Below are 13,058 nucleotides of genomic sequence, written 5' to 3'. Positions count from 1 at the left end.
GGACCGGCTGTTGGATGCCTGTCATGGGAGATTTTGTCCTGTGGACGCTGTTCACAGACACATCTCGGCGGGGCGGGTGGCCACTGTTAGTGATCGCCCTAAAATGTTTGTTTGCTTGAGACAGAGTCTTGCTCTGTCACTTGGGCTAGAGTGCCATGGTGTCAGCCTGGCTCACAGCAACTTCAATCTCCTGGGCACAAGAGATCCTCCTGCCTCAGCCTCCCGAGTAGCTGGGACTACAGACATGCGTGGCAACATCCGGCTGGATTTCTTTTCTTTTCTTTTCTTTTCTTTTCTTTTCTTTTCTTTTCTTTTCTTTTCTTTTCTTTTCTTTTCTTTTCTTTTCTTTCTTTCCTTTCCTTTTCTTTCCTTTTCTTTTCTTTTTGGTGGAAATGGGGTCTTGCTCTTGCTAAGGCTGGTCTCAAACTCCTGACCTCAAGTGATTCTCCAGCCTCGGCCTTCTGGAATGCTGGGATTACAGGTATGAGCCACCGCACCTGGTCCCCAGTCGTCTCTGAAGCTCACGCTGGCTGTGAAGTGCAGAGTGGGCAGGGTGGGCAGGACACACATTTGAGGACCCATGACCCCCGTTGGCTGGCAACCGGGGCCCTCTGGGAGTATCCTGCTCTCTCCTCCTTGGCCGGGATTCAGTCGTGTGGCTGCTCAGGGTGCTGGGGGACATAGTCTCTCCCTGGGCTCCTTGTTGGCGGCTGAGGGAGGAGGAAGGATGGATGTGGGGTGTATGAGTGTCGTGGGGCCCCAGGGACAAAGTACCAACAAGGAAGCCTATTTTCTCGCAGCTCTGGAGGCAGGTGTCTGCGATCAAGGTGTGGGCCGGAACCTGCTCCCTCCGGAGGCTCCAGGGGAGGCTCCTTCCTGCCTCTCCCAGCTCCTGCTGGCTCTGGGCGTCCCTTGCCTTGTGGCTGCATCACTTTAGTCTCTGTTTCCATTGTCACATGGCCTCCCCTGTGTTCAGATGTCCCCGTCTTTGTACAAGGACATCAGTCACTGGCTTACGGCCCACCTTAGATCCGGGATGATCTCATCTCAAGATCCTTAACGTATTGCATCTGCGAGGACCCTATATCCAAGCAGGCTGCAATCTGAGGTTCTGGGCGACATGAAGCTTCAGGGGTACTAATCATCCCATATGGGGTAAGGGTCGCCTTTGTTTAAACTGTCACTCGGGTTTTCTGATCTTCGTAGATGGAAACATTCTGCCTGGTAGGGAGTTGGGTTCCAGGAGAAGGCGCCATGGGTAACAAGCGAAGACGGGAGCTGTCTGAATGTGGTCTCGGCTGAGAGGCGAGGGCCCCACCCGCTGGGAAGTGGCCTGTCACCGCTACAGACGCAGACACAGCTGTTCCCTATGGTACCTTCATCCCAGACTGCATATTCTTCAAGGCTGGGGAAATAGAAAAATATTCAGAATGTTGGCATTAGTTGACTATTTCCTGTGGCTTTGGGTAAGGTCTTAACAAAAGAGGTGAGTTTGGACTAAAGGTAGCCAATCTGAACGCTGGAGAAAGGAAACGGGGGTTTGCTGAGACCACTTCTGCCCGAGCTCAGACTCCTACACTGATTACGTGTTGCAGGAGATGGCGCTTTGCTCTGGCGAGAAGCCGGTTCTTACGGTCCGAGCCAGAGCTGGTGCCCGGGAGGTGAGAAAGGCCAAGGCTTAGCAGGAGAGAGCCTTGAGGGTCTAGGTCTCCCTGGAAACCGCCTGTTAGGAAAATAGCACGAGCTGGGCATGGTGGCACCTGTGGTGCCAGCTATGTGGGAGGCTGGGGCAGGAGGATCACCAGAGTCCAGGAGTTCAAGGCCACAGTGAGCTACGATCACCTCTACTGCACCCCAGCCCGGGCAACAGAGTGAGACCTTTTCTTTAAAAAAAGAAATCTAGAAAGAAAAGAAAAAAATATGACTATATGAAAGATCAGCCCAATCCTTGCTGGGTTCCACCTGATATTTGCGGTGCCGTGGTGGGACATGAGACTCCCAGCGCCACAGCAGCTATTTTGGGGCCATGAGGGATGGTATGGTTGCAAGAGAGACTAGCGAGGCAGAAATGGAGAAGGCTTCTGGCCTTTGTTGATGTCCTGTTGGTGTCGCTGAACCCTGAATTAGCCAATCTAGAGCCATCTTATAGAGACACTCTTCGCTGGAGGGATGATAACCCCAGGATTGCCAGAGCCTCTTTGACTTGGTTTCCCGACAACCTAGTTGGCTACCCTGATGATTCCACCTGCATTGTGTGGATGGCTGGGCTGTCCCCGGACTCCCCTGTCACCTGAGTGGCTACCATGATGATTCCACCTGTATCGAGCCAATGGCTGGGCTGTCCCCAGGCTCCTCCCATGATCTGAGCTGGGGGGCCTGGGGGTCATGCAGCCCTACCCACTCCCTTGAAGCTGTAGAAGCTGAGGCTCAGGGGGCAGAGCTGCCACCCCAACCTGTCTAGGACTGGGGTGGGCCCTCCTGCTCCTCAGCCCTGCCCTGGGGCCGGCACTGGGTCTATGGCCACTTCCCTGTCGTGCAACCTTTGGCAGGGCATTGGTAAACTTGGAAGTGGGGACAACAGTGATGATGGTACACCTGGGGTGCGGGGCCTCCCCCCTCTCTCCTGGTCTGGGTCTGCCTACCCCCCAGGTGGGCGGGAGGACTGTGCCTTAGGGCTTTCCTTGGGGAGGGCCAACTACTGGGGAGTGTTCCAAATACGTCCCACCAAAGACCTCCAGGAGCCCGTGCCCCGACCTCCCTCCTTTCCCTCCCCCTCTCTCTCTCCCTCCCCACACCTGTGTCTCTCTCACAATCTCCTTGTCATTCTCTGCTATGTGGGCTCATCCATTCTGGCTTCCAGCAGGCCCAGGAAGTTCTACTTCTTATCTGACCACTGCAGAAGGCTGGGATGCTGCCAGGTGCCACTTTACCCCTTGGGTTGGGATGCGGGGCTTAGGCTAACCTTGGTGTGACCCCAGACTGGAGCTCTCAGGCAGGCTCGGATGGGGCTGTCACTGCTTCGAGGAGGAGGAACGGTGGGGGCAGAGCAGTCAGCAGCCTTGGCCAGGCTCCAGGCAGCAGCCAGGTAGCCGGCTGCGCTCCTCCCTCCCCTGGAAGTGGGGGGCCCCCGGGGGACCCCTGTGTCACGTGACCCGTCAGCTGACAAAACAGGATGACTCAGCCGGCAGCTGTCGGCCCCCGAAATAATGACAAAAACAATTAGCAATCCAAGCAGTAGCCTCTCCTTAATTATCTCCTCCGAGTTTAATTAACTAGCTAAATTATCAGCAGTAATGTAGGCATTAATTATGTCAAATTACAGTGTAAAACTCACAAAGTGTGGAAAATGTCAATTCAGCTCTGCTCACCTGCCAAGCGGGGGTGGCGGCGTGCGCGTACCTGTGTGTGTACCTGTGCGTGGACCTGTCTGTGCCCTGGGCCCTGTGGTGCCACCAGGCCAGGGTGGGCTGGGGCCAGCAGCCATGGGGCTGGACGGTGGGAAGGCGCAGGGGGACATGGTGCGGGGACCCAGGGACACACTGGGCTGGTGGGGGGCTTTGGCTCGGACGGGTGGAGGGAAGGGAGCTGCTCCCAGACCAGATGGCCAGGGTGCTGAATTATTAAATTATGAATATTAATACAAATCAGACACAAAAGAGGTAATAATTTTGCTGCCCTACAGAAATAATTAACATAATTTTGATAAATTACATGATAAGAGAATCTCAAAATTGAGGTAGATTTATCTTAATTAATATCTTGGACCCGTTCCGAAAGGTAAATTGTTCCTCGGGGGTGGGGCAGGGTGAGGCCAGGGTGGGATTAGGCCCCCGGCCAGGTCCGGGTTTCTTTCTGTCCCAGAAGCCAGGGCTTGGGGTGCCGGGTGGGGAGCTGTGGGGACTCAGCCTGACCCAGACACACTGCAACATCTTAGGTGAGGAGCAGGCCTGCTCTTTTGTGCCTCAGTTTCCTTCTTGGACTGGCTGGGTGCGCTGGCTTTGGCCAAGCTCTCTTATCAAAACACTCTGGCTGTGCCTGGGGACACCGGCCCACCAGGTGAGCCAAACACCTGCCTACCTACATGTGCACACCTGGCCAGGGAGCCAGGGGCCCGAGAGCTAGTCTCAGTGACTTGCCCAGAATTTCTGAAGGATCTGAGGTGGCTGTATCCTTTCTCAGCCTCAGTTTCCCCTTGTATGATGGGAGTTGGGCCACGCAGACCCAGGAGACTGTTGGCTGCACGTCTGCCCTCCCCCCCTTGCACAACTCGGGCTCTCTACAGGTATCATCCTGTCCCGTGCTGGGGACATTGACCAATCCAGAGCACCTCCAGGTGGTGGACCAGCCTCAAGCAGCGGCACCAGGACACTCAGGCTCCCGGTCCTGGCCGGCACTCAGACTCCGAGGCCTGACCTTCCTGGAGCCAGAGGTTTCCCATCCGGGAGCCTGTCACACAAGAGGACAGGCTGTCAGGGCATGTGGCACCCATGCGGCATCAAGGCCTGTGCTCTGCCCTCTGTCCCGGGCGCCGCCTGCTCCTCACTCTGCCGCAGCAGTGCTGGCCCCAAACAGCCCGAGAGTCCCTGCCTTGGGCCTTTGCACTGCTGGTCCTGCTGCCTGGAATGTTCCTTTCAACCACAGCAGCCACCTGGCTCCTCACCTGCTGAGGGGCCTTCCTGACTCCCCAAACTTCCAGTCCCCTCCCACTCCTGTACTTTTCTCCACGCGTGATCTCCTCCAGCCCTCATGTTAGATGGCTGCTGGCTTAGTGTCACACCCCCCACCTTGCAGGACGGGGTCCCACAAGGACAGGGATGTCATCTGCCCATTCCCTGCTGTAGCCTCAGGGCCTGGCACATGGTAGGTGCCGGTTGACTTACTAATGAATATAACATCCCTCAGGTTCCGTCTGTCACATCCAACGCGTCAGACACGGTGCTTGACAGACACGGTGAAGCCTCAGTTTCCCTACCTATGGAATGGGAGCACACCACCCACTTCACAGCTGGCCCTAGCCCTGGCCTGGGGGTAGGAATGGCTTTCTGAACACTGGCTGATGTCCACATCTGGGTTGCAGGTCCTGCCCCAAGTGCTGGCCACACGCTCTGTCCTGAGTGCTGCACGCCCTCTGCACTCAGCTGTCACACGTGGGACATGAGATGCCACAGAGCACAAAGCATATCTCCTACGTGTATCGGGCTACTACATCTCGCTGTGGCTCCTGGCACAGGACACCCATGGGACATGTGTCACACACCCATCACATCACAAACATGTGCATTATAAGCAATGGAGACCTGCTCAAGGCTTGGATCACCCCCAGCCCTGGTGCTTGTGCACACTCATGATTATGTGTGCATGTACACGCACACACGTGTTCATGCGAGTGGATTTTGTGTGAGTGCAAATGTATGTGGATGTGTGTGCCTTTATAAGAGAGACAGAGAGAGGCTAACACTGAGTTGCCCCAGATGCCCTCTGCTCTCTGGCCTCGGTTTCCCTGTAGTACTGACTGCAGGCCCCATCTGGGAGGAGCCTTGGGTCATTGTCTGTCCCCAGCCTGTAAAGCAGGGTCATGGCGATGTGCCTGGACCACGTCCTCCCAGGTCAGGGACTCCTCCAGACCAGGGCTGGGGACACAGGGCCTCCACTGCATAGAGGAGGAAACAAGCTCAGGGAGCTGAAGGGACCCTCCAAGGTCACATGGAGCAGGTGTGTGGAGGCAGCTGAGGAGAGCCAGGTTGGGCCAGGCAAGGAGCAGCTGCCCGGGGAGCCACCTGGCCACACTGGGGGTTTCTGGTGGCCTGGCCAGTTCCTGGCTCTGAGGCTCTGAGGCTGGGGTCAAGCCCAGAGGGCTGAGGCCATGGCCTGGCCCTACTGGCAGAGGAGGGGACAGGGTGGGCACTTGGTCAGCCCTGCCAGAGCCTCCCTCCTGGCCTGCTGCAGAGTGAGGTCTCTTGTTCCCCTGTGCTCACACCCTGGACATGGTTTCTCCTGGGAACGAGGTGCTCACTACTCGCCAAGGTGGCTCCAAACAGGTGCAGCAGTGGAGACCACAGACCGCACCATCTTGGTCTACTTGGAAATACAGTAAACTTCCGTCCTAGCAGTGGGCAGATGGTGGACGAAGACACATGAGCTCAGGGGGTGCAGTACTACATACTTCAAGGGGCTCCCAGACAAGCCGAGCAGGGCAGGATGTCACCGTTGCATGCCTGGCAGGGAACTTACCAGCAGGTGCAAAGGCCGGGGGGTGGGCCAGAGTGGTGGAGGGACAGCAAGGCAGCCGAGTGGCCAGAGGGAGTGAGGAGGAGAAGCGCACCCACGAGGTAGAGAGGTATCCAGACTGGAACACAAAGCACCTTGAGCATCAACTCTGCCCAGGTGGGCCACCCTGGCCAGATTGTTGGTTCCTGGAATAGTTTACAGGTGAGAAACCAGGGACGGGTGGAGAGAATGCCAGCCTGTGAGGCCAACGCTCCAGACTCCAGTCCGGGCCCCTCATTTTACTGGGCAGGTGCGTGCGTTAACTCCCTCTGAGAAGCCTCAGTTTCCCCACCTGTGGAATGGGAGCGCAGTGCACATCTCACAGCTGGCCCCAGCCCTGGCCTGGGGGTGGGGATGGCTTTCCGAACACCCGGCTGATGTCCAGTGAGGCAAACTGTGGTGACCCCTCCCTATTGACACCCGACCTGCAGGAGCCGTGGACTGGGAGGGCCCGGGCTCCGAGAGACCTCCAGGGGTGGGGGTGGGGGGACTCCTTGTGACCTGTTGCTGGGTGGGAATTCTGGACTTGATCCTAAGGCTGAGCCTTTGGAGAGTGTCAGGCGGGGGAGACATATTAGATCTGGGTTTATTTTTTCTTAAATGTTTAATTCTGAAACATATTTCAAACAGAAAAGTAGAGAAAACGGTAGAACAGATACCCATTTACCCACCACCAAGATTAAACAGATGTGAACATTTTGCCACATTTGGATCAGAGCTTGTGCGCACGCTTTTACAAATAACCTTTTGATATTACAACGTTTAGATTCAGAGCAAAGTGCAGCGTGGGGGGTTCCCGCACTCGTACACTTTCCCCCATTGTTAACGCGAGACGTCATTCCGGACGTTTGTCACACAGCTAGGAAGCCAGCGTCCGTGCACTGCCAGGGACTGAACCCCGCGCTTTATCCAGACTTCCTGCTCCCCGACGCCCTGCTCCTGGGGCAGGTGCACACCTGGGGTCCACAGGACGCCTCATCGCCGGGTCTCCCTGGGCTCCTCTGTTGCGTGACTCTCCATGGTTCTGCAGAGCGCCGTGAGGTGTTTTGTGGAAGGTCCCCTGATTTGGGTTTGGCTCTTCTCACGGTTGGACTGAGGCTCTGGGTCCAGGAGGTAGGAGGGTGCTGGCACATCCGGGCATGTCCAGGCACCATCAGGCGGTGGGATGGACAGGACTTGGCGAAGGACAGGTGGCGGAGGGGGTGTCAGGTTTGGAGCTCGTGAGGTTTGAGTCCAGATGGGTTGGGGAGGGGCAGGTGTGGGAGGAGGTGGGGGCAGGGGCGGCGGTGGAAGCTGGATGTGCCCCCCCACGCCCCGCACCCTGCACATCTCCCCCACAGGAAGGCTCAGGGCCACCTTTCCACGTACCATGAGGCGCACACCCGAGGGTCTGGCATCCCCGTAATTAATTCATCAGGCACCATGCTGGGATGTCTGAAGATGCTCGGTGTTTAATTACAAACTTCTACACAACCATGCGCTTTAATTACCTCGGGCTGGGGGGACTCCGTGGGCCTCAGCCCCCCTTGTGCCCAGCTCGCATTGTCAGGGAGGCTCTCTGGAGAGCCGGGTGGGGCAGCTGGGCCCCCAAGGCCACCAAAGCCAGAGGTGGGGGGCAGCTGCAGGTGGAAGCCCCAGTGGGGACTGCAGGGCGGGAGCCCCCCCCCCCAACGCCCCTTCTCTGGGCAGTGCCTGAGCCTAGGCTGTCTGAGCACAGGGTCCCATCAGGGGTGTCCGAGGGTCTGTGTGGCTCTGGTGTGCTGGCACCCCTATGCCACCTCTGCCAGGCAGGTGCATCTGTGAAGACAGGGTTCTGGGCTCCACTGAGAGCTTGCTGTGTGACCCTGCACTGGGTGCTTCCTACCTCCTGCCTCAGTTTCCTCATGTATAAAATAGAGTTTATAGCAGGACTTAGAGTAACCCGTCTCCACTAGTAAACAATGGAGGCATGTATTGGTGCACTTAGTCTCTCTTAGTTTCTGTTTCTCTACTCATCTGGCCATTCACTCATCCACCTACCCATGCAGCTGTCCATCCACCCATCCACTCATCCACCCACCCATCCATCCACCCATCCATCCACCCATCCACTCATCCACACACCCATCCATCCACCCATCCATCCACCCATCCACCCACCCACCCACCCATCCATCCACCCACCCACCCACCCATCCATCCACCCACCCATCCATCCACCCACCCACCCACCCATCCATCCACCCACCCATCCATCCACCCATCCATCCACCCATCCACCCACCCATCCACCTACCCATCCATCCACCCATCCACCCATCCACTCATCCACCCACCCACCCATCCATCCACCCACCCATGCAGCCATCTATCCATCCATCTATCCACCCATCCCTGGATATTGTTGCAATATCCAACAATTGCAGTGAACATTTGTGGGTTACATCGGCTGCCCAGTATCTGAACATACAAAAGTAGGTACACGAGATACATCTGCCCAAGACAGGGTAGGTGAGAAGATGTTAGCCTGGGCACACCTGTGTGTGTGTGTGGAGGGGGGCGGGGGTCAGGCAAATGGTTATAGCCTGAAGGAACATCACAGTCAGTTTGGTGTCCCTTGGTCTTGGGCATCACCCTGGGAAGAGCTGAGGGTTGAACCACAGGGAGGATCTGACACTGGCCCCCCGACACCCCAAGAATGGAGAAAAGCAGGTCCTGACTCCTCTGCCTCTACTGTTACCTGTGACCCCAGAGGGGTGCGTGAGTATGGGGTGTGACTGTGGGTGCCACGTGCCATGTGGTGGCAGGTTAGGTGGCTGCCCCCACCATGGCAGCGGCCTGCTGTGGTCCTCAGAGGCACGCACACTTCCAGCTGCCCAGCCCCGCCCCAGACACTGGCTGCCTGTTTGGAAAGCAGATTGAAGGGCCCAGTTGTGCCACTCCCTGGGAGTAGGGACCCAATTCCAAGCGTCTGTGAAGTGTCTGAACTTCCTCCAGGGACCCCAAAGTTCAGGGGCCCCAGAGACATGACTGAGGGGATCCCTGGGCCTGAGGATGGGTGTGATTGGTTCACTTCCAGCTCTGCTTACAGCCGGCTTGTGGCTTGGAAGCCCATTTCCACCCGCTTTGGTAGGAAAATCACATCACCTCTCGGAGTCTCAATTTTCCTGGCTTTAAAATGGATCTGATGAAGGCATTTGGCCTGTCAGGCTGGTTGTGAGGATGGAACAAAACAGCAACATGCCATCCAACACAGCGCCAGCGAGCATGCTGTGGGCCTCCCAAGGTCCTGCTGTGTCAGGCTCAGGGCTGCAGATCAGCCCATTTTCCAGATGAGAATAACGAGGGCCAGAGAAGGACAACAACTTGTCCAGGTCGCACGGCCAGCCGGTGGCACAGCTGGGGTGTGGCTGGGTCCTGGGGTAGAAAGAGAGACTGTCAGGGCCCTGGGGGGCCAGGAGGGAAGGGGCCAGGTGGAGGTGGGGGGGGACTTGCCCGAGGTCACGCTTGTCGGTGACATTGCTGAGCCAGGTGCATCCCTCCACCGCCACCCCCGGTCCCCCTGCAAGGCCTCCCTGCCCACCAGGTGCAGCCGGAGCGCAGGGCCTGCTGCTGCCCCTGCGTTTGGCGGAGGCTCTCGACAGCAGCAGGTTCTGCCTGGCTAGTCCGGCGTGGGCTCTTGCTGGGCTGGCACCCTGGGCCAACGCCATCTGTCCCTGGCAGGCCCTACCCTCAGCCCAAGACGCCTGCCCTCGGACTGAGATGCCAGAGAGGGGCCGGGTCATGGCTGAGATCCCGGCAGCGGTCGGCAGAGGCACTGGACTTCCCACCAGTGACAGCCGCAGGTGCTGGAGGGACCCGCACACGCCTGGCACCAGCCCAGACCTTTGGGGATGCCTGGACTGCACTGTCTGGGGTTGGGGGAGGAACCTGAGAAAAGAGGCATTCCCCCCCGTTATACAAATGGAGAAACTGAGGCCCACAGGGGTCAAGGACTTCCTAAAGGCTACCCAGTGAGTCTCACTGCGACCTGGGGCTCTGTCCCCGGCTGGTGCCCAGTGGTGACTGCCCACTCCACTTCTGTCTCCCAACTCCGCCTGAAACCCCGAGAATCCTCTCCTCCACTCGGAATCCCTGGCCAGGTAAGGCGCTGCCAGCTCAGACTGCTGGGGGTCAAGTCTCCTCCTGGACGCACCTCCTAGATACCTACCGCAGGGGCTGTAAAGGTTAAATGGGTTTATACTCGTAAATGACTATTCGTTAACAGGGAAACATGGATTTACCAGGAGCTGGAGGTGGCCGTTGAGTGCACAGGGCTGCACCCAGGCTGCGGGGCCCTAGCCCGCTTTGCCACGTTCTCCTCGGCGACCTTGGGCAGGTTGCGCCACTGCTGTCCTGTAGGTTTCCTCATCTGTAAAATGGAGCCGTGCAATAGGAAGCGCAGGTGACAGGTGCTCTTACTACACTCCTGGTGCGCGTTTAATGTTCGCAGCTGTCCCCAATTTTCAACCAGGAGCCCTAAAGCCCAGAAGGGCTGCCCGCCCCTCCTAGGCACCTCGGGTCGGGGTCCAGTACCTGCACTCGGCCACGCCCACAGAGGGCGGGGCCGCCTCATCGGGGCGGAGCCTGTGGAGCGGAGGGGCTCGGGCAGGGCGGGACTGCGGCCTCTGCCAAGCTGGGCGCGTGCGGCCGGCAGGTGGCGCTGCGGCGTTTCCTGAGTGCGCGGGGTTGGCAGGTGCCTACCTGCGCGTGGATGCAGTGCACCCCGACGGCAGGTGCGCCCGACTGCGCGCACACCTGAGCCGCATGCCTGCACATTCTTCGCACACTTGCACACGCGCGCAGACCCACGCAGACCCCGGTCACGTGGGCGTCGGTACCCATACCCTGGCCCAGGCTGTCTCCCAGCTGTGCGCCCCGTGTCGCCGCCTGCATGCCCTTCCAACCCTGCAGCCGGGGGCTTCCACCCTCGGGCCGGCCCTCAGCAGACCTGACTGTTGGTTTTCTTTCTTCAGTGGGACCTCAGGGGTAGAGTCCCACGTCCCCCAGCCTGGAGGGGGCAGGTCTGTTTTGCACACAGGCAGCCAGGCATGCCGTGGTGGAGGCCTCTCCTGTCAGTCTGATCTTTGGGGGGCGCCACGCCATGCCCTACACACTGTCGTCCCCCACGGGGCCGCGAGCTCAGGGACCCTGGAGCTGCGACAACAGCAGCCTGAGCACCTGCCCTGGTGCATGTCCACATGGTGCTCCCTTAGTTCCCAGGGGAGGTCACTGAGGTCAGAGAGAGGTAGGCACTTGCCAACATCACTCACTGGTGGGGCAGGACCCTAGGTCCCGGGGCCCCCAAAGCCACCATAGACAGCCAATTATCTCAGACTGAAGGACACTCCACCTTGATTCCACCCAGGCTTAAGTGACTCCCGAAAAAGGCCCCTCAGGGTGTGGCTTGGAGGTCCAGGAAGGGCCCAGCTCTGCCCCCAACCCACTGTGCACCCTCTATGGGCCTCGGTTTCCCTGTGTCTCCAGAGGGAGGACAGTTCTTATCCCGGCCTCCCCCAAGGATCCAAGGACAGAATGCAGGCTCTATGCCTGTGTCATTACCCGGCTGGGGCGAGGCCCACACAGCCCCCAGATGTGGGTTTATCTGGCCCCTGATGGCTGCTCAGTGGCTACTGAGCTCCTCCTCTTGCACTTGCATCCTCACTGGGCACCAAAGGCTGCAGCCCCCCCTGTGTGCCATGGCGCATACACTAAGACAGAGCCGTTGAGACAGGAGTGTGTGTGTGTGCATGTGTCTACACAGGAGTGCACACAAAACACTGCTGCCCTGGCAAGCGCCCCCCAGCGAAGATGCCCACACTACCAGCCCACAGGAGTGGCTGTGCAGACCACGCCCGGAGCCCCAGCGGAAAAGAACAGCCCGTGCGCACCCCTCCCCGCACACCACCCCCGAAACCTCTGCAAGCACAGTTTATCTGCGCAGGTCAACAGCTTGCATTGTCTGCTCGGCGGAATTGTTCGAACACCCCGGATACGCAGAGAACACTCCTTAATTAGATTCTGCAGAACCTTGACACACAAACAAAAGATATTAATATCAAGCCGCGCAGCATCAATTGCAGTTTACACAGATCAGAGAACATTTTGGGTGCAAAGAGGTTGTGTGTGTGACAGGTTGTTACTTTACAAGTTGGGGGTGTGGGCGCGTGACGGGCCTGACTGCTGCGGCTCTGAGAGGGGTCTGGGTGGCCCCAGTTCTGGGGGACGGGGGTCAGAGCCCAGGGCCAGGCCAGGCGGCTGGGAGAAAGGCCTGGTGGTTCAGGGAGGGAGGACAGAGACACGGGCCAGGGATACTATTGCGGCTGTTCTCTGGGGTGTTGGTGACAGGGCCCTCCCGTTGCAGACCTCTATGCGGCCACTCAGGGAGTGGTTTCGGACTCAGTGCTCCCTGCAATGGAGTCTGTTTGCTCTCTCTTTTTATATTTTATTGCTTAATTAAAGAAAAAAAACAACAGCTTTATTGGGATATAATTCACACGCTATGGGCTGAAATGTGTCCCCCAAAGGATATGTTGAAGTCCTCACCCTGGTACCTGTGGCTGTGCCTTATTTGGAAACAGGTCTGTGCAGATGTGATCAAGTTCCTATCAGGTCATTAGAATGGGCCCTCGTTCTTTATGACTGCTGCTCTTCTGAAAAGAGGAAAATACTGTGTGCAGACAGAGACACGGGGAGAAGGTGGCCACATGAAGGCAGAGGTGGCGACGGGAAGGACACAGACGGGAGCAACACGCACTTGGGACTCCAGCAGC

The sequence above is a fragment of the Microcebus murinus genome, chromosome 19 (assembly GCF_040939455.1).
Source record: "Microcebus murinus isolate Inina chromosome 19, M.murinus_Inina_mat1.0, whole genome shotgun sequence".
Taxonomy (NCBI): domain Eukaryota; kingdom Metazoa; phylum Chordata; class Mammalia; order Primates; family Cheirogaleidae; genus Microcebus; species Microcebus murinus.
The sequence above is the reverse complement of the archived record's forward strand: the minus strand, read 5'-3'. Positions refer to the sequence as shown.